The 27296-nt window shown below is 43.3% G+C and overlaps 1 long non-coding RNA gene across 1 annotated transcript; it reads left to right on the top strand.

The window, feature by feature from the left end:
* Positions 1 to 8055: 8055 nt before the first annotated feature.
* On the top strand, positions 8056 to 19552 carry LOC115462313. Its single transcript, XR_003940811.1, has 3 exons — positions 8056 to 8196; positions 18570 to 18572; positions 19541 to 19552. It is a non-coding gene; the product is annotated as an uncharacterized LOC115462313 (long non-coding RNA).
* The last annotated feature ends 7744 nt before the right edge of the window (positions 19553 to 27296 follow it).

Genomic DNA, 27296 nt, shown 5'->3' with positions numbered 1-27296 from the left:
ATTTATCACCCTCCTTACTCTTAACTGTGTTTCACTCTGGGAACATGCTGCAGTTACCCTTTCACTTTATCGCCAAGTCTGCTTCTCAATAAGATGCTGACAGTACAGAGGCCCTTCCCTACCTTAGTAAAATGAAGAAATGAATCAGCTAGATGACAGTCATTACGGTTTCTTGATTAGTGCAGCACTCTTATTCTTCTAGTGCAATTAGCAGTGGCAAATATTATGGATCATCTCCCTTCCAGCCAGTCAGATTTATGTAGGCTTAGCAAGAAAAAAAACATATTAACTGCTGTAATGAATGACAGTGAATGTCATGCTCTACCGTTCTTTTCTGGCTGAATATGGCTCTGGTGAATGTTCGATCAATTTCCTAGCGTTTTGGAACAAACAATTGCAAGTAGGAACTTGTTGTGCTCGATCTGGCCTCATGCTACTTGAGAAGATAAAAAATAATTATGCAGTGGTTTAATTTCTTAGCCAATAACAAGTTTAATTCAGAATGTATATGTATGGGGGGGGGGGATGGTATAAAAGTCCTCAAGGGCAATTCTATAAGGTGCCCCTAAATTAAGGCACCAATTGTGCACCAGCATCTACAGAATACTGGCACATGCATGCAGGATTGGCGTTCTTAATTGGCAAAAATATGGGCAGAGTTGCCAGGTGGTGAAAAATTTTACAGCCCAAGTCATGCTGAAAAGCCCATCACTAAAAATAGCTATGTGAGGTGTCTCCCCTCCCCCTCCTCACATAGCTAGTTTTGTGTTCAGCTATAGTCACTGCCTTCCTGCTCAGCTTGTTCTGCCTTTGTCCTCCTTGCTCCACCCAGGAGTGTAGCCAGACTTCGGCGGGAGGGGGGTCCAGAGCCCGAGGTGAGGGGGCACATTTTTACCTCCCCACCACCAACAACAACTTTGATCCCCCTGCCGATGACCCTCTCAACCCCCCTCCCGCCGCCAACCCTCCCCCGCTATTGGCTACCTTTGCTGGCGAGGGACCCCAATCCCTGCCAGCCGAGGCCCTCTTCTTCCAGCACAAGGCTTTGTTCTGTTTTTGTAAGTCTGATGTCCTACATGTTGTACGTGCAGGACGTCAGACACACAGAAACTGAACGAAGCCTTGCGCCGGAAGAAGAGGACCTCGGCTGGCGGGGGTTGGGGTTCCCCACCAGCAAAGGTAGCTGACGGCAACAGCGGGGGAGGGTTGGCAGCGGGAGGGGGGGTCGAGAGGGTCGTTGGCAGGGGGTCCAGAGCCAAATCTACGGGAGCAAAGGCCCTCTTGGCCCAACATAGCTATACCACTGGCTCCACCACGTGTTGCTCCGCTTGCTGTCCTCCACTTCCATGACATGCAGCTCTGCTGTGTCTGCCTTGCTCCAGTCCAGAGTCAAGAAGAACCAACGTGAAGTGATGAGTCATTATCATCAGCTGATGACCTCATCACCAATCTCATCTCCTATTGGTCAAATTTGGAGCTGGAATGAGGCTTAAGACATGCACCAAGCCTCATTCCGGCTCCAAATTTCCCAATAGGGTGAGCACTGATGAACACTAGAGAGAGATCCAACCAGCATGGGCTGCATGGCCATCACACCGCCCAAAAAGTCTCAACCCTTACTGGGGATAAGTGCCCACAGCCAACTGGAAACAGTGACCCAATCCCGCGGGAAAACCGCAGTGTTGGCAACTCTGAATACAGGCATAAGTGCAAGGCACAATTCTGTAAACTCAGTGCACATGTCACTTAGGGAGAAATTCTCTATATGGCGCCAAATATTAAGTGCTACTTCTATACTGTATTTTTGGCACAAAAAATATTCTAACAGATGAAAGGCACCAATACGAGGCACAAATGGCAGATCCATGCAAAAACACACTTATGCCCCCATTTATAGAATAGCACATAAGTGTTTCTGTGTAAATGTGCAAAGGGGGTATGGTCATTGGAGAGGCATGAGTAGGCCAGGGGTGTTCTCTTAAAATGCGCACAGTGTTATAGAATTTGGGGGATCTGCACCTAACTCGCACACCATGATTTACTCCTCATGCCCACAGTTGAGCGCAAATCCCGGTGCTATGCTCTATTCTATTAAGGGTGCCAATCCCAGAATGCTCATTATAGAATACTGTTCAGCACGGATTTTTTTCAGCACCAAATTTTGAGTGCCAATTATAGAATTTCTCCCTTAGAGCACAACTGCATGAGCCTGCCATGATTGTTCTGCCTAGTGACATGCACAACTTAAAGAATACTATGAGTTTTGTGTGCTGCAAGGCACACTTAAGCATGACACCTTATGCCTGCCATTGACATGGTGTAAGCAGTTGTGCTTAGATATCAGTGTACCTAGGCTGCTTTGTGCTAATATTCTATGATGGTCCTAAAGCCATTATAGAATTGGCGCTACACTTGCCCCTTTGTGGCGCCTATATTTTATATAAGAAATCATGATCATCATATCTGCCTGGTTATTAATTAGGGGCCCTTTTACGAAATCATAGCATGAGGTAACGGACATTAGAGCACACTAAGGGGGAAATTCTATATATTTTGCCTAAAAAATTGGCACGGAAATCAATGCCAACTAAGCATATTCTATAAGCAATGCCTATTTTTTTGGCGCAGTTGATATCTCAGTGTCCAAAAGTCTATAATTCCATTTACACCAATGAAAACATGGTGTAAATCCTAGTGCATAGATTTCGGGGATCTAGGACTGTTAAAAAAGACATTCAGCATCACAACAGATGACTCGTAGCATCAAAGGCAAGGGCTAGAATCACACTCCCCCACTGGGTCTTCCTGACCCCTCCATGCCAGCTCCCTTCCCCAGATGCAATCTGCAGCAAACTGATGTCAACAGGCAAATCTCTTTCCAGCATGGACTTAAAATAGGCACCTTGTTGTAAAATCAGGCTGGTATTGTCTTACCAGTGGGACTGAATTTTTTAAAATCTATTTTATATTTTTTAAATCTTTAACAGCTCCTGGGAATTTTGCTGGTGTGAACTCCTGGACAGTTACTAGCTGATATCAATGTGCCTCACCAGGCAGGTTGGCCATCTCTGTTCAGACTGTTTCCTACCAGAGGCCATGCTATTTGTTCCTGTCTGGTTCCTACAAAAAAAATCTAGTTGGTGTCTGATTTCCATGGCAAAGCTCGGTCTGTATTAGTCGGTGTCATCTTGTACTTTGGCAGCCTGCTTATTGTAAAATCCTTTTCATCTTATTAGGTTCTTCTTGAACCTGCTCCAGTCCCTAATGGATCTTGGCCATCCTCATACCTTACTCTTTGTCCAGCTAGTATCCTACACTTGTATCTCCATTGGGGTTCCCCTGCTTTCTAGTTCTCTCCGTTGATTCTGGATTTGGGGACAGTGAAGGTCTGGCCGTCACCAACACCAGAGGGCTGAACCCAAAGGACAGGTAGTTGCTACCAGGGGCGTAGCCAGACACCCAATTTTTGGGTGGGCCTGGGCCCAAGATGGGTGAGCGGAAGAACCTCGCCCCGTCCCACAGGTGATTTGGTCTCTCCTCTCGCCTGCATGCCCTATGGTCTCTCAAACATCCCCCCTCTCCCGTATACCTTTTAAATAGCAGATTTTCACCAGCAGCGAGCAGCAACTAATACACACTGCTCATGTTGGCCCCACACCCTTCTCTCTGATGCAGCTTCCTGTTTCCGCCTAGGCAGAAATACATCAGAGGGAAGGCTGTGGGGCCGGTGCGAGCAGTATGTATGTCACTGCAGGCGAAGATCTGCTACTTACAAGGTATGCAGGAGAGACACTTGTTGGGAGTTTTCGGTTGGTGGGGCTTGGGGATCCCTGCCAGCCACATCATAGGTATGCTGCTACTGGGTAGGCCTGAACCCAAAGTGGGCGGGCCTGGGCCCACCCAAGCCCACCCTTGGCTACACCACTGGTTGCTACATGAGGAAAACCCACCCCTATTTTCCCCTAACCTGGGAGCCCATATCCTCTGGGAAACCTGTCCATGGACCTAGCCTGCTCACCACTCCATGATCTCCTCTACTGATGAGAGCCATCATAAATAGTAGCTAATGGATCCATAACATTTGTACATTCAGATTAAGATGATGTCTCTGATGTGTTCCTTTAGCATAGAGATAAATCACACACAGATATATTTGGTGAAAAGGGGTGCTTTAGTGGCTGGCATGGTATAGCAGTGCTGTGAACTGACTTCTGGGGAAGACATGCCTGCTTCTCAAGACTAGCTTCTGTTTGTCATGCTGACATGTTCTGGAAAAACTGCAGATGCAGCATTAATGGCCTCCATGATGTCAATGATGACATCTGGTCAGCTTGAATATATGTTTCTTGGGTTCTGAAGGGAATGCAGTATGATCCTTTTAGTTAGTGAAATGTCATAGTAATGTCTGGGCTTCATGGGAGAGAGAAGATGAAAAACTCCAGATAGTTATAAATTAATATCTATGGCTCCATAGCCTCAGGTGGGATAGGTTGATATTGAGCTGAAAGTCCAATGAGGAAATGAAGGCTATATATTAACTTATACGTTCTCCTGCATGGGCTCCAACTTCCAAAATCTTAAATCAGAATTTAAATTTAGCTCACATAAAGACCTGAATTTTACAGCACTTTCCTAGTATTACTAGTTATAATACAAGGGGTACAAAATGCACCTTAAAATGTAGCTGTAGGCTAATGCTGTCTTTCTGAAATGTACTACCATGTAATTACTTGTAATGTACATTATAACTAAGCGGAGCAAGAAGCCATCTTAAAAGATTGACAAGTGAGGCGGTAAAATTCCATTATCTAGACACTTTCTGATCAGCCCTTTAAGCTCTGTTAAGCCTCAGGCACAGTAACCATTTCGGAGTTTTGGTTACAGTGTTCTGAAAGTTAAGCTTTTGTCAATCACATAATAATGCATGCTTAGCAATCAAATGCAGCAGCTTAGCTCACACTGGGATAGGAATAAGTACCATGCAGTGCTTGCTTCATTTTTTTCTAATATCCCTTATGGACATAAGTGCTGTAAAACCGCATTAATGGATAGATTATCTCTCATTAGAAATGCATTTAAATCCTATAAAAGCAAGCAATTAATACAAAAATATTTTCAACATTGCTTCAATTGTCAGAGCATGCTTGTTTAAAACTAAAAATGATATTTACAGCACCTCATATAAAATATACGTTATCAACTTTTATATATAGCATAACAGTAAGATGGCAATATTGTATGCACCATAGGCTTAGCCATTGGCCCTTTTGAGACCAACTTTGGAAATGACAGACTTTTAAATTGACTTTTTAGTTCAAATTTTACTCCTACAGGAAAAGCAAAGGTCACTCTCCACAATGACTCTAGGTTAATGTTGAGATCAAAATCAGATTAAAAATTCTTTTCTATCCCGCAGGGCAGCTGACTGAATTATTAATCTAAAACCATTGAGAAACTCTGCATTCATTAGTAGCACTGAGCTATGAACAGGCAAGAAAAAATAAATAAAAATCAGTTTGTTAAATACTGTTATTGTAAGCTTCTCACAATCTAAGGTGGTGGTAAGAAAGAAATCTACTGAGACCTCTTGATCCTCATATATTAGCCTTTAAAAAGAGATCCCCAATTTCACAAATGTTTTATTGAAATTTAAATAATAACATAAAAACATCTATACAATAATACATAATAAAATAAATAACATGGGGAAATAAAAAGAAAAAAAACAATGCTTATTCAAAAATGCATCTTGTGGAAACTAGAAAGACTGAAAAATATACAATACAGTAGAGATTTTAAAAAGAAACAATATATCCAATGAACATATAATAAATAACTGAATAAAAATATACAATATTATTAAGATAAAACATTGCAGAAAATTACTTGTTTGGAATGGTAATGGGCATTACATATAGATGCAACAGGAGACTAGATCCTTTCAATAATTTTCTGTCTGTTAGTAAATTCAGCAGCTTTGCACTTATACTAATGTGTCATATGTTCCAATACCCCCAAAAGGAAATATTCACTAGACCTGCTGATTTCAAATGGGACAAAATCATCTGGAGAGATAATGCAATAAGGCCCTCTTTTACAAAGCTGTGCTAGTGAATGGGCTGTGTTAGCATTACCGCACAGTCAGCTGCTAGCACAGCTTTATAAAAGGGGGCCTAAATATATCAAATAAATGACATTGCCAATCACTTAGGGACTCAGAATGTGCAATAAAAAAAATCAGCATTACGATTAGAGAGCTGCACGGTGATGGACATTTTATCCCTTTCCATCCACAATGGAATCTCACCAATACCCATCCATACCCGCTAAGATCCATTTCATTCTCACCCATCCCCACAATTAATTTCCTCCATCCTCACCCATACCCGCAGGAGTCAACGCTATTTACTTGCTCGTAGTCCTCTGTTTCCTCCCAACCCCAGCATCCTCCAGTGGTTTTTAAAATATATTCACTATTCAACCAATGAGTGTTCTAAGCTTCAGTCTGGTGTTCCAGCTACCTGTCTGGGCATTCCAAGTCTCTTTCTGGTGCTCCAACTGCTTCTCGCCATACATTCCAAGCCTCATTATGGTTCTCCAATTGTCTCAGTACATTCCAAACCTCATTCTGGAGTCACCAGAGATTTTGACTACACGCCCTTTTTTTTCCATTATGGGTCGAGGACGCCCATATGTTAGGCACGCCCAAGACCCGCCTTCGCTACACTTCCGAAACACCCCCGGGAACTTTGGTCATCCCCACGATGGAAAGCAGTTGGGGACGCCCAAAATCGACTTTCGATTATGCTGATTTGGGCGACCCTGGGAGAAGGACGTCCATCTCCCGATTTGTGTCGAAAGATGGGCATCCTTCTCTTTCAAAAAATAAACGTGATAGTAGATGCACGTAAAAAATGAAATTACTGACCGGGAACACATGGTAGCCGTGCGGTAACTCCAAATTGACATGCGTAGTACCTACGTGCCTACACAGCTTAGTAAAAGGGCCCCATTGTTATTCATAAAATATTTCAAACTCTTCTGCAATAGAGATGTCATCGGAAAGAACATTACCTTTATTGACAATCGACGTGTTATATAGACTTTATGATTGGCCAAATATCTAGCCCATAGACGGCCAGATATGTTGGCTGATACATATTGACCAGATTGTTGCACAAACATGTCATATTTTGCTCTAGAGCTGCAAAGCTTGTTAAAGTTGTATTTAAGCTTCAGGAGTTGTGGGAGGACATCACGTCTGCCAGAATGGACGTGTGCTTGTTTGAGATGTGAAATTTCAGATTTCAAAGTGTCATGTTAATCAATAGAAATAAAACAAAATAAAACATGGAAAAGAAAATAAGATGATACCTTTTTTATTGGACATAACTTAATACATCTTTTGATTAGCTTTCAAAGGTAGCCCTTCTTCGTCAGATCAGAAATATGCAAATGTTGGTAGATGACAATATATATAAGTGAAGCATCAAAGCATTTCAGTGACAGTCTAACAGAATGAGGGGGGGGGGGTCAGGTGAGAGACAGGGAGAGCGGGGTGGATGAGGGACAGGGAGATATGCATGGAGACAGGAGGGTGACAAAGCAGTACAATTTTATGGTTTATAATGGGCTAGAAAACCCAGATCTTTGTTAAGTCCTGTCTGGTGGGTGTCAAAATATTTACTCTAAATATCGAATCAGGGCTTGGATAATTCTCACAGTCTATCCACGATAAAGCTCACCAAAATATCACACAGAGCTATTGGATATTTTGGTGAGCTTTATCGTGTCAAAATATTTAATCATTCTGACTTCAAAGGTCATATGTTCCTGTATTGTTTTAAAGTTCCCTTTTAGGATTCTTACCATAAAATCACTGGTATAGTGTTCTGGTTTTGTAAAGTGCTGCCCCACAGAGGTGACATCCTGGTTGATACTAGCTTTTTTCATATGGTGTCTATGTAAATTACATCTCTTCTTTAGCATCTGACTTGTTTCTCCAATGTAGCACCCTTCATCGCGTTTTTTTACACTGAGTGATATATACCACATTGGAAGATGAGCATGTGAAGGATTCCCTAATGTTGAATATTTTTCCTTTGTGAATGACCATGGGGTCCTGTGACATGTTTTGGCACAGTTTACTGCTGGATATATTGCAAGGATGTGTGCCATTTTCTTCTTTTTTTGTCTGTGTTGGGAGCCTACTTCTAATGAGCTTGTGTTTTAAGTTGGGTGGCTGTCAGAAGGCCAGCACTGGTGGGGATGGGAATGTCTCTTTCAGTAATTCATCCTCCTGGAGTAGAGGCTGTAGATCTGTTATGATTTTTCTTAATTTTTCCAGCTCTGGGTTGTATGTCACTATAAGGGGGATTCTGTCTGTGGCTTTCTTTTCCTTGTACTGTAGCAGATTTTCCCTGGGTGTTTTGAGGGAGGAGGCAAGTGTCATGTATCATGTTGAATCTGGTCCTTTTTTTTTCCACCATGAGACAAAACTAAAAATTTCTTCTCAAATCCTGGTATTAAAAGCCTCCCATACAGTGTTAAAGGAAGAAAGTGATGACTTATTGAGTGAAAAAAAATTCTTGAATATAGGATCTGATTTTATGTAAGAAGTCATTATTAGTGGGAGGAGAAGTGTTAAATCTCCAGCAGGGTGTGCGTTTAGTAAATTGAAATTGAACTTGTAAGGAAACCAACGCATGATCTGAAAGAAGTATAGGATAAATCTGAGAGGATGTTATCATAGGGATTATGGATTTGGAAATAAAATAATCAATCCTGGAGTATGAAAGGTGTGGAGTAGAAAAAAAAAGTAAAGCCTCTTTTTCCGAGTTTAATATCCTCCAAGGATCAGCTAGGCCCAAGTCAGTTATCATAGAATATAGATCATACCACACCTTGGAAGGATGATATATACATGAGGATTGATGATCCATTATAATATCTCTTAGAAGGTTAAAATCTCCTCCATTGATTATAGGATGGGAGCTATATTCTAAGGGAAGTTCTCTATTTGCTCGAATAAAATGACGAAGTATCAATATTTGGAGCATAGATATTTAAAATAGTAAAAGAAAAAAGCACATAATAATACAATGACTCATCTCCCTTCAACATCATGAACTTGTTCAATATTATTAACACTCAGAGATTTTGTAAACAGAATAGATACCCCTCTTCATAGAAGTTGCAGGGGAATATGTGACATCCAGACCAAAGAAAATTTAGTTTGGAACAAACATGATCATTTAAATGATCATGATGCGTACACATAATAACAATGAGAAAATTTCCCCAGAAACGTGAAAAATACTTTAGGGTTCTTTTACTAAGCCATGCTAAAAAGCACTGCGGCCACTTTTAGCATGGCATACCTATCAACTTTCCATCTCCTTCTCTCAGTTCCTAGATCTCCCATTTCCAATCTTCCCCATTCTCCTATTCCCTCCTGTCACCCCCCCCCCCCATTACTCATTTTTACCCTCTGTACTTGCCACTCTCCTCTCACTCATCTCCTTGAGAACCCCTCATGGCCTCTCCCACATGGTTTCATCATGTTCAGTATTACCCCATCCTTCACCTTCATAGCTCAGCATCTTGTCTCTCTCTCTCATTCTCTCTCTCTCTCTCCTTCTTTTCACCCCAATATTTTAGTAGCCCAGCATCTTCCCTCTCTCTCCTTCCCTCTACCCCCTTACTCTTATTGCCCATCTTCCCTCTTTCTCTCTCCACCCCATCCTTAGAACCCATCTTCTCTCTCTATCCCTGCTCTTGTAGCCAAACATCTCCCCCCCCCAACATTTGTACCATATCATCTCCCTGTCCCCTCTTCATTCTCTACTCCAACAGCACAGCTTCCCTCCCCTGATCATCATTATTCTCTCTACTCCCTTTCCAGCATTTCCCATCCCCCCACCAGTGAGCCAATATTTCTATTCTCCCCCTCCTCCACCCTAACCCACCCCACCCATTGGTCCAGCTTTTCTCCTTCTCCCCCACCCACCCACTGCTGGTCCAACTTTTTTCCTTCTTTCCCCCTACCCACCATTGGTCCAGCTTTTACTCTTTCTTTCCCCCCATCCACTGTTGGTTCAAGTTTTACTCCTTCTTTACCTCCACCCAACAACCAACCAACTATTGGTCCAGCTTTGCTCTTTCTTTCTCTCTCCCCCCCCCCCCCCCCCACCATTTGTCCAGCTTTTCTCCTTCTTTACCCCACATACCCACTCACCAATCAAACAACATTGGTACAGCTTTTCGCTTCCACCCATGCACCATTGGTCCAGTTCTTCTCCTTCTCTACCCTACCCACCAACCAACCAACCATCCATTGGTCCAGTTTTTCACCTTCTCCCTCCCCTACCTACCTACCTACCCACCCACCACTGGTTCAGCATGAATCACTGCTCTCTGCCGGACCCCTCTAAAACAAGAAGACAGCTTTGAAAAGGTATGGGGCTGGGGGTAGGGCAAGGGAAAGAGGGATGCCATTGAGTATTACAGGAGCAAAAGGGAAAGAATCCTGACCATGGAAGGAAGTCATGGGTGGTGACATCACTTCCTAAGCCCAAAGAAGTGCCGGAACATTGTTTCACTCCGTTCAAGCACAAATTAAGCCCTGAAGAAGATACCTAAATGAAAAATAGTCAGGGTGATGGAGCCAGACAGAATGCATTTGAAAGTACTGAATGAACTAAAGGAAGTTCTGGCAACTCCACTGTATCCATTTCCAGTGTATTAATATAATCTAATTTCGCACTTAATATGCCACTAATTCCTCAAGTGGGTCCAAAGCGGTGTACAACAATAATAGTTAAATATACAATGGAATAATTACAAATACAATTTGCACAGAATCTGTGTAAGATAGACTTATAAGTTAGACAGCATTTACAACTAAATATTCATTAAATAAGAATGTTTTAAGACTCATGAAATAGGTCATGGGAACTTTCTAATCTTAAATCTAATGGTAAGAAGTTCCAAAAACAGGTTGTCTGATTAGAATATGATCATTCATGGTTACGTTTAGATGTTACATATCTAATAGCTGTATATATAAGGAGGTTACTATCCCTAATTCTGGATGTCAGATGACAAATAGAATGATTCAGCAAATCATACAGATAGACAGAGCCGTGACCATTTAAAGACTTAAAAACCAAGCAAGATATTTTATACACAATCCTGGCTTTAACTGGCAACCAATTATATTGATATAACATTTGTTTTTCAATTGTTGACTTTATTAATAAATAAAAATAAAGCACAAAATGCAAAATAAGGTAGTATTTTTATTGGACCAACTTAATACATTTTTGGTTTAATAACCAGCTTGTAATTGTTACCCAATTCCCTCAAAGCTTCTTTCTGGGCTGGTGTTAAGAATCTTTTTCCATCCTCATCACGTTTATAAAGACGAAAACTCTAAGGGGCCCCTTTACTAAAGTGTGTTAAGATTTGCAGTTAATGTGACTTAATGCAGGATTTTATCACCTTAGCTGCAAATGTAATGTGGCAAGTAGTGGAGGCATTTGTAGTATTTTCTTATTCAAGTCAAGTGTTAATGTTTCCATTAACAAGTTGTACCCACTCATAGGAGGCGTTAAGCACTCTTACATTAACTGTGTTAGCCAATTAGCACGCTAACAGGCATATTTTCAAAGCACTTAGCCTCCCAAAGTTCCATAGAAACCTATGGAACTTAGCCTCCCAAAGTGCTTTGAAAATATGCCTGCATGTATAATGCGCTAATTGGATGACGTTTACATGCTTAATTCCTTGCCTATGCAGTACCCTCTGAGAGAAAAATTCTGAGAAATTCATTAATATGTGGCTTACCAAAATTGGCTAACTACTGCAAAATTCCTTTATGTGACTTGCGTTATCCTGTTTTTGTGTGTTAAGCACCCATTATGGGCTATATTCTATATATGGTGCTTGAAAAATTCCCACAGAAAAAAATACACCTAGGCGTATTCTGTAAAGTATGTCTAAATTTTATAGAACAGGCTTAAATTTCCATGCGGGATATAGAATATGCCGAGAGGCTCTCCACATGACCAAATTTAGTCACATCCATTTAGGCCACATTTTACTTTGTATAAATCCCAGCACCTACCCGTCCGAAGGGACACCACCTTGTAGTGGTGGAGGAGCTTCTGTGTTTCAATGACTCAGAGGGCTATGCTGAAGGGTTACCCATATCAGACAGGCCTCTGAGGAGAAACCATTCAAAGAGTGTCCCAAACTGGGAGAGTGGTAAGACGGTGACCTGAAGTTCGTATGCCCAGCAGCCCAGCTGTCCTTTGAAGTTTTGTCTTCTTTATGTAAATTCCCTCTCTGCAATTGCACTTTCCTTAACTGAGAGGAAGGGAACAACCGGCAATCAGCCGCTGATGGCCAGCGTTTTGTCCTCTGAGCAGCAAGAGCGGGACCGCTGTGTGTCGAACTGCCCACAGATGAAAGGGTTGGCGAGTCCTTTGATTAGTGCCGGCGAAGGAGTGTTGACGCTCTTGGACATGGAAAAACAACTCCATCGCTCCTGAATTATTCAACTACCATGTCCAAAGGAGTGGAGGAGTGAGTTAGAGGCATATAGCTACGTCATGCAAGGTTCCACGTTAGGAGTTACGGACCAAGAAAGGGTTGTGTGTGTCGTCGTCGATAATACACTGAAACCTTCTGCTCAGTGTGCTGCTGCGGCTCAGAAAACGAATAGAATGTTGGGTATTATTAGGAAAGGTATGGGAAACAGGTGTGAGGATGTTATAATGCCATTATATCGCTCCATGGTGCGACTGCACCTTGAGTATTGTGTTCAATTCTGGTCGCCGCATCTCAAGAAAGATATAGTGGAATTGGAAAAGGTGCAGCAAAGGGCGACTAAAATGATAGCGGGGATGGGACGACTTCCCTATGAAGAAAGACTAAGGAGGCTAGGGCTTTTCAGCTTGGAGAAGAGACGGCTGAGGGGAGACATGATAGAGGTATATAAAATGAGTAGAGTGGAACAGGTGGATGTGAAGCGTCTGTTCACGCTTTCCAAAAATACTAGAACTAGGGGGCATTCGATGAAACTACAGTGTAGTAAATTTAAAACAAATCGGAGAAAAGTTTTCTTCACCCAACGCGTAATTAAACTCTGGAATTCGTTGCCGGAGAACGTGGTGAAGGCGGTTAGCTTGGCAGAGTTTAAAAGGGGGTTAGACGGTTTCCTAAAGGACAAGTCCATAAACCACTACACTAAATGGACTTGGGAAAAATCCACAATTCCGGGAATAACATGTATAGAATATTTGTACGTTTGGGAAGCTTGCCAGGTGCCCTTGGCCTGGATTGGCCACTGTCGTGGACTGGATGCTGGGCTCGATGGACCCTTGGTCTTTTCCCAGTGTGGCATTACTTATGTACTTATGTACTTATATGCTGAAACGGAGGACGTTTACAGCAGAACCCGAATCGGCGGAACCACTCCTAAACACCTCAAGAGAAATCACCTTATAGTTTTTGGCTTCAGTGGAGGTTACATTGAATGCCATCTGGAAGGCGCTTCGGGACCTGACGGCGGTAGTAAATAACTTTGTTTCAGATATAATCTTATTGGAGAGTTATATGGACAATTAGACTGAACCCTTTGAGAGTGAAAAATTGATATAATAAATGAAGTTCTACACAAGCTAGAAGTGGTTATGATCCTAAAACTGATAATGGACCAGAAACTTTGATAAGGTGGATGTTATTGTGGATGATTAATGTCGAGATTATTGTTTTTCCCAGAGTTCCAGGTATGACTCCTAAAGTTTTCCTCAGAACTATTTCCTTAATTATTACTTCGAAAGGAGTGAAGCCTGTGAAAACTGGGATTGCTTTAATCAGTGGGATTTGAATTAGAGACTTAAGTATATGTATTGTTAAATAATTTCTGGTTTTTAAAAGAGAGAGAATGTAATCAGATGTATTATTTCTAACTAAAATCTGGACAATAAGTATGTTCTCAATGAAATGAATTGACTATACACCGTATTTGGTCTTGAAGAAGCCAACCAGATGATCAATGTGGAATAATGAATTAGATGAGTAATATCTGGGGATAATCAGGTTAATACCATGTTTTCTTTTTTCTGTTTACTGTTTAATTGATCTCCTTGTCTTATCTCACTCTCCCTATTTTTCTTCACTTTGTGGTCTAAGAAAGAGAAAGATTGTATATAATCCATATATCTTGTTGGGATTGTTTTCTTCTTATCTTGTATTAATGTGCAGTCATCTCTGTATTACTGTTTGCAAGTGACCCTTGTAAAATGAAAAATTACAAATAAATGATTAAAAAAAATCCCAACACCTAAATTAGGTGCAGATCGGTTGTATTCTATAATAATGTGCACAGATTTTAGAAACACTCATGCCTCACCCATGGCCTTGCCCCTTTTCAACTATGCAACTTAGAATTTAGGCGCACCATGTTACAGAATACACTTAGTGAGTTGTGAGCATAAATCTCAATGCCAGTTAGGCTGATAATTGCCTGTTAACATCCAATTAACAGCACTGATTAGCTACTTAACCAATTAAGTTATGCATATTGTTGTGGAATACAATTCAATTTCCATGCAGGTAAGTGTCTTATGCATTTTAGTAAAGGGGCCCTAAAAGTTGCTATTTATGAATCCGTCAGAGCAGCAAACAACAGGTCAGGGTAAACCCCCCCCCCCCCCCCCCCCCCATGTATATAACAACAGCCAAAGGAGTAGGGGTGGACCAAGAAATCTCATCAGCCGGTGGTAGGTTGAAATAACTTTGGGGCCCTTTTACTAAGCCACGTAAGCATCTACGCACGCCCAACGTGCGACAAAATGGAGCTACCGCCCTGCTACCACATGATCCTTACAGTAATTTCATTTTTGGCATGCGTCCAATATACACGTCTGAAAAATAATTTTTATTTTTGTACACGTGTATCGGATGCGAACCAAGTGGCATTTGATGCGCGTAGGTCATTACCACCAGGTTACCGCGTGAGACTTTACTGCTAGGTCAATGGCTGGCGGTATGGTCTCAGACCCAAAATGGATGCGCACCAATTTTGATTTTGCCGCACGTCCATTTTCAGCAAAAATTTTAAAAAGGCATTTTTTGCAGGCGCACTGAAAAATGGATCTGCGCTTGCCCAAAACATGCGCCTACACTACCACAAGTCATTTTTCATCGCACCTTAGTAAAAGGACCTCTTTATTTGGCACCAGATATGTATGGGTCACATACAAATCTGGTTCCAAATAAAGTTATTTCAACCTACCACCGGCTGATGCTATTTATAAATCCATCATCCCTAAAGGAACACATCAAGACTGTGTTTTCACCATAGATGTCCAATCCTATTTCAGTACTTGCAAAATAATTTGATTTACAATTTTTGTATAAATTTGTCATAACTAATTTAACATCGAAAGCTACCATAATAAGCACTGGGTACAACCCCCCCCCCCCCCCCTCCAAATTCAATATCTGCTCTAGAGGATCTGTAAAGGGGATAAAAGTTAAATTCACTACTGGTAGCTTTACAGTCATGTCCATGGTCTCTATGACTACTACTACTTAACATTTCTAAAGTGCTACTAGGGTTACGCAGCACTGTACAATTTAACATGGAAGGACAGTCCCTGCTCAAGGAGCTTACAATCTAAAAGACAGGTGTACAACCTAAAGACAAGTGTACAATCTAAAAGACAGGTGTACAATCTAGAGACAAGTGTACAATCTAAAAGACAAGTGTAGAGTCAGTCTGATAGGGCATACTATATTTCTCGAAAGGTTAGGTACTGAAAGCAGCATTGAAGAGGTGAGTTTTAAGCAGAGATTTGAAGATGGGTAGGGAGGGTGCTTGGCATAGGGGTTGAGGAAGATTGTTCCAGGCATAGGGTGAGGCAAGGCAGAATGAGCGTAGCCTGGAGTTGGCAGTGGTGGAGAAGGGTACTGAAAGGAGGGTTTTGTCCTGAGAGCGGAGGTTACGGGTGGGAACATAGGGGGAGATGAGCGTAGAGAGGTACTGAGGAGCCGCAGACCGGGTGCATTTGTAGGTAAGGAGGAGAAGCTTGAATTGTATGCGGTAACTGATTGGAAGCCAGTGAAGTGATTTGAGGAGAGGGGTGATATGAGTATATCGGTTCTGGCGGAATATGAGACGTGCGGCAGCATTCTGAATGGATTGAAGGGGGGATAGATGGCTAAGTGGGAGGCCGGTGAGGAGTAAGTTGCAGTAGTCAAGGCGAGAGGTAATGAGAGCGTGGACGGGATTTCGTGTGGTGTGCTCAGAGAGGAAGGGGCGAATTTTGCTGATGTTGAAGAGGAAGAAGCGACAGGTCTTGGCAGTCTGTTGGATATGCGCAGAGAAGGATAGGGAGGAGTCGAAGATAACTCCGAGGTTGCGGGCAGATGGGACGGGGAGGATGAGGGTGTTATCAACTGAGATAGAGAATGGAGGAAGTGGAGAAGTGGGTTTAGGTGGAAAGACGAGGCGCTCGGTTTTGGACATGTTCAGATTCAGGTGGCGGTTGGACATCCAGGCAGCAATGTCGGATAAGCAGGCCGATACCTTGGCCTGGGTCTCCGCGGTGATGTCTGGTGTGGAGAGATATAGCTGGGTGTCATCAGCATAAAGATGATACTGAAAACCATGAGATGAGATCAGTGAGCCTAGGGAAGAGGTGTAGATTGAGAAGAGAAGGGGTCCAAGGACAGATCCCTGGGGAACTCCAACAGATAGTGGGATGGGAGTGGAGGAAGATCCATGAGAGTGTACCCTAAAGGTGCGGTGGGAGAGATAAGAGGAGAACCAGGAGAGGACAGAGCCTTGGAACCCAAAAGAGGACAGTGTGGCAAGAAGTAAATCATGATTGACAGTATCAAAAGCAGCGGATAGATCAAGGAGGATGAGGATGGAGTAGTGGCCTCTGGATTTGGCGAGGAGCAGGTCGTTGCAGACTTTAGAGAGTGCTGTTTCTGCCGAATGTAGAGGGCGAAAACCGGATTGAAGTGGATAGAGGATGGCATGAGAGGAGAGAAAATCAAGGCAGCGACTGTGAACGGCGCGCTCAAGTATTTTGGAGTGGAAGGGTAGGAGAGAGATGGGGCGGTAGTTGGAGGGGCAGGTAGGGTCAAGTGATGTTTTTTTTAGGAGAGGTGTGACTACGGCGTGCTTGAAGGTGTCAGGGACAGTTGCAGTGGAGAGAGAAAGGTTAAGAATGCGACAGATGGAGGGGGGTGACAGTATGGGAGATGGTGTTAAGTACGTTGGTGGGGATGGGATTGGAGGAACAAGTGGTGCATTTCGAAGAGGAGAGAAGGCGGGAGGTTTCATCCTCAGTGATCTCAGGAAAGGAGGAGAAAGAGGCCATGGTTAGTTTGTTGTTGGATGGGGCTACAGGCTGAAGAGGAGGTTGATCTTTTGCACCTTGTTGCGGAAGTAGTCAGCCAATGATTGAGGAGAGAGTGAAGGGGGAGTGGGAGCGGGGGGTACTTTGAGGAGGGAGTTAAGGGTGGTGACGAGATGACGAGGGTTAGAGCTGAGAGAATTGGTCAATTGGGTGTAATAGTCCTGTTTTGTAAGGAATAGGGAGGAATGGAAGGAGGATAGCATGAATTTGTAGTGAAGGAAGTCTGAATGGGTACGAGATTTCCTCCAGAGGCGTTCAGCGGATCGGGTGCAGGAGCGAAGGTAACGGATACAAGGGGTCAGCCAAGGCTGGGGATTAGTACGCTTTGTGAGACGGGAGGTGGATGGAGCGAGGGTGTCCAAAGCAGAGGAGAGAGCGGCATTGTAGGTGGAGACGCTTTGTCTACAGTCTCAGAGGACATGATGGAGGGGAGGAGATTAGAGATACTAGAGGATAAAGTGGGGGGGGGGGGGTCAATAGCCTGGAGATTCCTGGAGGTGGTGGATAAAGTTGGACGGGGCAAAGGGGGGGGGGTGAAGAAGTGTGAATGTGATCAGGTGATGATCGGAGAGAGGGAGAATAGAAGCGTGGAAATTGGAGGGTGAGCCGGAGGAGGAGAGGACGAGGTCAAGACAATGGCCATCACGGTGAGTGGGGGTGGTGGAGCACAGCTGGAGGTTGAAGGAGGATGTTAGGGTGAGGAACCTAGAAGCGTTACGGTCGGATGGGTCATCAGCGTGTATGTTAAAGTCTCCGAGAATGAGAGACGGAGATGAGGGTTCAAGAAAGACGGAAAGCCAAGCATCAAAGTCAGTGAGGAAGGAAGAGAAGGATTTATCGGGGGGGGGGGGGGGGGTAGATGACTGCGACTCTGAGTGGCAGCAGGTAGAATAGCTGGATGGAGTGGGCTTCAAAGGATGAGAAGCAGTGAGACTGCGGTAGGGGGAGGAGTTGGAAACTACAGGAGGGCGAGAGTAGTAGCCCAATGCCTCCACCATGGCCAATTGGGCGGGGAGTGTGGGAGAAGAGATAACCTCCATGGCAGAGGGCCGCGACTGAGGCAGAGTCTTCTGGGGAGATCCAGGTTTCGGTTAGGGCGAGCAGTTGAAGGGAGCGAGAGATGAAGAGATCGTGGGTGAAGGGCAGTTTGTTACAGACTGAGTGGGCATTCCACAAGGCGCAGGAGAAGGGGAGGGAAGAGTGGGGGAGGAGGGGAATAGAGACGAGATTGGAGACATCCCGGAATCATTTACATGGATAGGATGGGGATAGGTGAGGGGAACCTGGATTAGGGTTAATGTCTCCCGCGGATAGCAGGAGGAGTAGTAAGAGAATGCGGAGGAGGGTGAGGGAGGTCGGGCGACGAAGGCGAGGTGTACTTAGGAGGAATGGTGATGGGTTAATGGCAGGAAGGAAGTGTTGAAGGTTAAGAGCTAGGAAGGAGGCGGGGGACAGGAGAGATGGTGAGGTGGTGGGGGATGAGGGTGAATAGGGTAGTGCCGTGGCGGGCAGGGCGGGAGGGCAGCGAGTTCTAGTGGTAGACAGTGAGAGTGGGGGGGGGGGGGAAGAAGATTAGGAAGGGACAGGGCAAGGAAGAGAACGTGGACAGGGGCCATAAGTAGTGATTGGGGTGTAACAGGTGACTATGTAGTGACTGAGGTGACTGAGGTGTTAAGCAGATAAATAGAGCTGGAAAGCTGGGTTTTGGACTGGCGAGTAGGTAAGTCAATGGCTGACAAGCTATGACCCCTCCTCCTGACGCAAATTTGATTCTCCCAGTCCTGTGTCCTTCCAATTTTTTGGACAGGATCTAAAAATAAAGCTGCCCTTTTATCAAGTGGTGGTAGGGATACTACAGGGGTAGTACACAGCAAAACAGCACTACCATGGGCACTAGCACAGGGGGCTGAGAGTAGGTATTCATGGTAGTAGTCGGTCAGCGTGGGCACATTGCCACCAGGTTAGCGCATGAGCCCTTACCACCTACTAAATATTTACTAGTGATATATCACTAGTAAATATAGTAACAGCACATGACTAGAAAAGGAAGGAGGGTAGAACTACAATATAGATAGCATAGGAGATAGGGAAAAGGGGAGGGGAGTTGCTTCAAAGGGGAATTTGAAGGGGAGCTGTGCGGTTAATCAGGTCCATCTCCGAAGATAATAAATGAGAGTTAGGAGTATGCAACTAATAAAAGGAAAGTCTTAAGTTCCAATTTGAATGTTTGAAGTGAAATTTGATGATGACTGTGGTAACTTTATTACAGTGTTCAGGGCCTTAAACTGAGAAAATCACTTTCCTGGTGTGTTCATGTACGATGGATGTCCTGAAAAGATGATATAACCAACAGATTTTGAGAAGATGATTGAAGGGATTTTTGATTAGAATAAGAGGTTAATAAATGGGAGAGGTATGATGGTTTGCCAGATAAGTGAGTCTTATAGACCAATAGTAGAATCTTATAAATAATGCGGTGAGGTAAAGGGAGCCAATAGGTGGCTTTCATGAGTAGGGTAACATGATCAAATTTCTTTTTTCCAATGATTAGTTTGATGACGTTGTTTTGAACTATTCATAAATGTTGGTTATCAGTAGATTTAAGGCCCAGGTACAATGAATTGCAGTAGTCTAGTTTGCTTATTATGAAAGAATGTATAAGAATGTTTAATGCTCGTCGATCAATAAATGAACGGATGGAACAGATTTGACTGAGCCTGTGGAAACAGTTCCTAATCACGTTAGAGATCTGGTAGCAAAAGGAAAGAGATAGGAGTTACGGATCAAGAAAGGGATCTGGGTGTCGTCGTCGATGATACGCTGAAACCTTCTGCTCAGTGTGCTGCTGCGGCTAGGAAAGCGAATAGAATGTTGGGTGTTATTAGGAAGGGTATGGAGTCCAGGTGTGCGGATGTTATAATGCCGTTGTATCGCTCCATGGTGCGACCGCACCTGGAGTATTGTGTTCAGTACTGGTCTCCGTATCTCAAAAAAGATATAGTAGAATTGGAAAAGGTACAGCGAAGGGCGACGAAAATGATAGTGGGGATAGGACGACTTTCCTACGAAGAGAGGCTGAGAAGGCTAGGGCTTTTCAGCTTGGAGAAGAGACGGCTGAGGGGAGATATGATAGAAGTGTATAAAATAATGAGTGGAATGGATCGGGTGGATGTGAAGCGACTGTTCACGCTATCCAAAAATACTAGGACTAGAGGGCATGAGTTGAAGCTACAGTGTGGTAAATTCAAAACGAATCGGAGAAAATTTTTCTTCACCCAACGTGTAATTAGACTCTGGAATTCATTGCCGGAGAACGTGGTACGGGCGGTTAGCTTGACGGAGTTTAAAAAGGGGTTAGATAGATTCCTAAAGGACAAGTCCATAGACCGCTATTAAATGGACTTGGAAAAATTCCGCATTTTTAGGTATAACTTGTCTGGAATGTTTTTACGTTTGGGGAGCGTGCCAGGTGCCCTTGACCTGGATTGGCCACTGTCGGTGACAGGATGCTGGGCTAGATGGACCTTTGGTCTTTCCCAGTATGGCACTACTTATGTACTTATGTACTATATGTACTAAAATGACATCTAATATTTTAGTATTTTGTAGTTGAAAAACAGTGGTACAGTTAAGAAGAATAGGGTATGCAAAAGATTAATTTGACGAGTTGGAAAAAAAGAACATCTCGATTTCTCAGGCAAACTTCTACTGATGACTGGTGTGTGTGTGTGTGTAGAGGAAAGGAGATGGGGAAAATACTCCTTGCCCTGCTGGCCGTGGGGGCGGTGTTGGACTACTTCTCTCTCCCTCCTCCAGATTTCAACCCCTTCTTCCACCTCAATCTCACTGTTTTTCCTCCTTTGAAGTCCACTCTATCCGCCTTTTCTCTCCTCTGCCTCTTCGAATAGCGGTCATTTATCGTCCCCCTGATAAGTCCCTTTCATCCTTTCTCAGTGACTTTGACGCCTGGCTTGCCTTCTTCCATGATCCTTCGTCCCCCTCTCTCATCCTTGGTGACTTTAATATTCCTGCTAATGATCCTTCCAACTCTTATATTTCCAAGTTACTCGCTTTAACGTCCTCCTTTAATCTCCAACTATGCTCCACCTCCCCCACTCATCAAAATGGTCACTGTCTTGATCTCATCTTCTCCTCCAACTGTTCACCCTCTAGTTTCCTTGCCTCTGATCTTCCCTCCTCTGATCACCATCTTATAACTTTCACACTTAAATCTCCTCCATCCCAGTCCCGTCCTATCTTATCTAATTTATCTAGGAATCTTCACGATATTGACCCTTCATCCCTATCCTCCCATGTTTCAAACCTCCTCTCTACTGTGGCACCATCCACGTCTGTCAACGAGGCTGTTTCTTCTTACAACAATACTCTATCCTCTGCCTTAGACACTCTTGCACCTTTGATGACCCGCCCTGTAAGGCGTACAAAACCCCAACCTTGGCTGACTTCTAATATCCGCTACCTACGTTCCTGTACCCACTCCACCGAACGCCTCTGGCGGAAATCTCGGGCCCTTGCTGATTTCTTACACTTTAAGTTCATGCTGACCTCCTTCCAATCTGCTCTTTTACGTGCCAAACAGGATTATTATATCCAACTGACCAACTCTCTTGGCTCTAATCCTCGACTTCTCTTCACCACATTGAACTCGCTCCTCAAGGTGCCCCCTCCCCCAACTCCCCCTTCATTATCTCCTCAGACCCTTGCTGAATTCTTTCACAACAAGGTTGAAAAGATAAACCTTGCTTTCTCTACCTCACCACCTCTCCCTCCACTAGTCCGTTCCCCTCTCTCTCCTTCCCCTCATTCCCTTTCCTCCTTTCCTGACGTTACTATTGAGGAAACTACACTTCTCCTTTCTTCCTCAAAATGTACCACCTGTTCCTCTGATCCCATTCCCACCCACCTTCTTAATGCCATCTCTCCTGCTCTTATTCCTTTTATCTGTCACATTCTCAACCTCTCACTTTCCACTGCAACTGTCCCTACTGCCTTTAAACATGCTGTGGTCACACCTCTCCTTAAGAAACCTTCATTCGACCCTACTTGTCCCTCTAATTACCGACCCATCTCCCTCCTTCCTTTTCTCTCCAAATTACTTGAGCGTGCTGTTCACCGCCGCTGCCTTGATTTTCTCTCCTCACATGCTATTCTTGACCCACTACAATCTGGTTTTCGCCCTCTCCACTCAACCGAAACTGCGCTTACTAAAGTCTCCAATGACCTATTACTGGCTAAATCCAGAGGTCAATATACCATCCTCATTCTTCTTGATCTTTCCGCTGCTTTTGACACTGTCGATCACAGCATACTTCTCGATACCCTGTCCTCACTTAGATTCCAGGGCTCTGTCCTTTCCTGGTTCTCTTCCTACCTCTCCCTCCGCACCTTTAATGTTCACTCTGGTGGATCCTCTTCTACTTCTATCCCTCTGCCTGTCGGCGTACCTCAAGGTTCTGTTCTTGGTCCCCTCCTCTTTCCTATCTACACTTCTTCCCTTGGTTCATTAATCTCATCCCATGGCTTTTCCTACCATCTCTATGCTGATGACTCCCAAATCTACCTTTCTACCCCTGATATCTCACCTTGCATCCAAACCAAAGTTTCAGCGTGCTTGTCTGACATTGCTGTCTGGATGTCTCAACGCCACCTGAAATTAAATATGACCAAAACCGAGCTTCTCATTTCCCCCCCCCAAACCCGCTCCCCCCGTTTTCTATTTCTTTTGATGGCTCTCTCATTCTCCCTGTCTCCTCAGCTCGAAACCTTGGGGTCATCTTTGACTCTTCTCTCTCCTTCTCTGCTCATATCCAGCAGATTGCCAAGACCTGTCGTTTCTTTCTTTACAACATCCATAAAATCCGCCCCTTTCTTTCCGAGCACTCTACCAAAGCCCTCATCCACAACCTTGTAACCTCTCGTTTAGACTACTGCAATCTGCTTCTTGCTGGCCTCCCACTTAGTCACCTCTCCCCTCTCCAGTCGGTTCAAAACTCTGCTGCCCGTCTCGTCTTCCGCCAGGGTCGCTTTACTCATACTACCCCTCTCCTCAAGACCCTTCACTGGCTCCCTATGCATTTTCGCATCCTGTTCAAACTTCTTCTACTAACCTATAAATGTACTCACTCTGCTGCTCCCCAGTATCTCTCCACACTCGTCCTTCCCTACACCCCTTCCCGTGCACTCCGCTCCATGGATAAATCCTTCTTAGCTGTTCCCTTCTCCACTACTGCCAACTCCAGACTTCGCGCCTTCTGTCTCGCTGCACCCTACGCCTGGAATAAACTTCCTGAGCCCCTACGTCTTGCCCCATCCTTGGCCACCTTTAAATCTAGGCTGAAAGCCCACCTCTTTAACATTGCTTTTGACTCGTAACCACTTGTAACCACTCGCCTCCACCTACCCTCCTCTCTTCCTTCCCGTTCACATTAATTGATTTGATTACTTTTTTTTTTTCTATTAGATTGTAAGCTCTTTGAGCAGGGACTGTCTTTCTTCTATGTTTGTGCAGCACTGCGTACGCCTTGTAGCGCTATAGAAATGCTAAATAGTAGTAGTAGGTCAGGACAGTGAATATCTTTGGCCTGACTGCAAATTGCCAATAGTTTCCAAAGGCCAGCCCTATAAAATCAAAACACTAGGAAAACCATGAAAAACTACTAAAACACTGCCTGGAGCAAGAACATAGATCTGTATTACCACTTCAGGTCACACCCAAAATTTAAAAACTATCAAGCAGTTTTCTGGGCTGCTTTTTATCAGCAGGGAAAATGATATTGGATAGATTTTATAACCTGTCAAAGTTTAATCGGGCACTTTCAGACCCTAAGCCAAAAAACAATCACATTGAAAGATGGAGAAAGGAAAAGAGAGAGAAAGAAAGAGAAAGATGGCCTGATTTTCCATAGTCAAGTCTTTTCTGTAACCTAATGAGACTTGATATTGTAATCCCCAGTAGACATGAAACCAAATTTGTTTCCGCCAGATTAGAATGCAGAGATAATTGAACATCTGTCTCGTTCAACTGTGTCAAGCCTTTCAGATCTACTGCACTAGAAGAAAGATGTGAGCAGTCTACGTCCTCTAACAAAAGGTGAATAATTTCACTTTCCTACCATTGCATTATCCTTTCTTTGTATAAAGGCAAAGCACTGTTTGTTTGCTTAATGAAAAGTATATCTATCTTGTACATTCCCTGAACCTCCTACTGTTTTCTGGCCAGAGTTCTGGGATCATTTAAGAAAGTGATTCTCAAAATAATATTTGAGACACACTGGGCCACTTGACATTTCAAGCTATCCAAAATGTATATCCCTGAGAGATATTTGCATGCAAGAGAGGTTAGACCACCAATTTAAAATGAGTAACTCAGGAATGGTGTAGTTTGTCAACAAAAATGCTCTTATCACCATGACAAGCTCATTCACTAGGTGGGCCTTTTTCAAAGGCACACTAGTGTTTTTAGTGTGCACTAAAAATAAGCATGCGCTATACGCTAGAGATGCCCATATATTCCAATGGGTGTTTCTAGCATTTAGCGCGCGCTAATTATTAGTGCATGCTAAAAATGCTACCGTGCCTTTGTACATTGAGGGATACAAATGCAACAAATAATAATAAATAATAATAATAAAAGACCCCCTAGGTACAAAATAACCATAACTGCAAGATTTATGAAAGGTGATGGTTAATCATGTTTTCTCTAGTGTTCCTTCTGGTTCTGTGCTATGGAATCTAATTATGAAACAACCATAAAAATGAAGCCAGGATCAAAATAGAACATTAATAAAGGCTATTCCATCATATTTTAAGTTTCTTGCAATCTGAAGCAAACTTATGGATATTGTAAATGCCTTAGTGGTGAGTTGATATTATCACAACTTTGATGGAATTATGTCACGGCATGCAGGTCCGCATTTAAACCTGCCACTTAGGGAATGCACAAAAAAAAAAGTAAAATAAGAAAATGAGAAGAGGTTTCAAGAGGTTGTGTGCAATCTGACGCTTCAAACCTGAACCTTTTACAGTACCAATATTGAGATAATTTAAAGGGCAATATAAAATTCAAACTTTCAGTTGATGTTTAAAAGGTTTTATTGCACATTCATATTTTTTAAAAGTAGAATAAATATTTAAAAACAATAACTGCTGACAGACATTAAATGAACACATTAAAATGCTTCAGATCTAAATTGCACAAAAATAGATAAAATGCTAACTTAACAGTGCTAACTCTCCCTCAGCAATTAACCAGAAGTGTTTCTAGAAAACACCTTGAAACTCTCACTTTTGACAAATTCTTCAATCAACAGAAGTTACAGTCCATGATGTTTGTCAGATAAATGTTCTTTTTGTTTTACCCTTCAATCTTTCAACCTTTCCTCCACTATTTCTATCTTCCAGGTGTGTCATCCTCCTGGCTCAGGATCTCAGACTTTACTCTCGTCCAGGTAAGTATAATACTCCTCCCCAATCCTAACAAAGTCCCTTTGTGATACTTTCTCGTTAAAGTGTACTCTAGATGATGGTCAACACTTATCTGCAGTTCTTTCTTGGTCCAGGCTTTGGCCTTGTTTGTGGAGGGGCCCTTGGTGCTCCATCGATGTCTTCTTTCTCCACTGCTCACCTCTGAAGCATGACTCCCTGGCGCTTTAAACTAAAAGGAAAGAAAAACCCTAACTTCCTCTCTTTCTTTTCAGAACCAGTAACATTCTTTCTGGATTCAATTCAGACACTGTGAGGCACTCTAATTAATTTTAAACAAAAGATAATTATTTTCCCTGCTGAGGATTCCTATGCTGGCACTGGTTTCCCTATTCTAGAAGAGCATGGGCTATGAGTTCAGCCCACTCATACAACACAGCACTTTCTACAGTGTATTGAAATTTAAGTCAGTGAAATATGTTTTTTATGACCCTTCACATTTGAGTTCCTTCTTGGAATCTAAGGCAGTAGTAACTCCACTTTCACAGTCAGGAGTGGCATTATCATCTACTTTGTAATCAAACTTTAGTATACTCCTGTGTTACTCCCTCCTTGTCTCTAATTTTGATTAATGATTGTTTATTTTTCTTAGGAATTGTGCCTTGTCCCCCTCTTAAAATAGTGGACTAAGATTGGATAACAGAATAATTTTCCTGATAATATTTTTTGTAATTATTTATTTATTATTACATTTGTATCCCACATTTTCCCACATAGCAGTAGGCTCAATGTGGCTTACATGTTCCGGAGAGGAGAGTACAAACTCCGGGAATATATACAGAGTGGAAAATAGAGTAACAGTAGGTGCAAGGAAGCTGATAAGGTTCCGGAAAAGAGAATGCAACTCTGAGACGAATATATAGTAGCATATAGAGAAAGGTAATCCCAATGAGGCTGATAAGTCCCCGGGGATGGGACTACAGCTTCTAGTGAGCAATACAGAGTAGGATAAGGGTAAAAGTACACTTAATTGTAACTGGAATGGTAAAATTTGTACAGTTTGAAGTAATAGGATATTGTGGAAGGGGTATTGTTCATTTCTTAGTTCGATAGATGTGATGCATTATTCATAAATTAGTTCGGGTCTGCTGGGTAGGCTTTCTAGAAGAGATGAGTCTTGAGGTCTTTTCGGAATTTTAGATGGGTGTTCACAGCAGGGGCGTATCTGGAATCCGGCGGTAGGGGGGGCCAGAGCCAGAGAGGGGGGGCACATTTTTGCCTCCCTCCCCCCCCCCCGCCGCCGCCGCCTCTCTCCACCCCCTCCCCGCCGCTTACTTTTGCTGGCGCCGAGGTCCCGACCCGCAATCTCCGTTTCTCGTCTTCCTCCGTGGCCATGCTTCCAGGAAGTAACGC

The sequence above is a fragment of the Microcaecilia unicolor genome, chromosome 2, assembly GCF_901765095.1.
Source record: "Microcaecilia unicolor chromosome 2, aMicUni1.1, whole genome shotgun sequence".
Taxonomy (NCBI): Eukaryota; Metazoa; Chordata; class Amphibia; order Gymnophiona; family Siphonopidae; genus Microcaecilia; species Microcaecilia unicolor.
The sequence above is the reverse complement of the archived record's forward strand: the minus strand, read 5'-3'. Positions and strand labels throughout refer to the sequence as shown.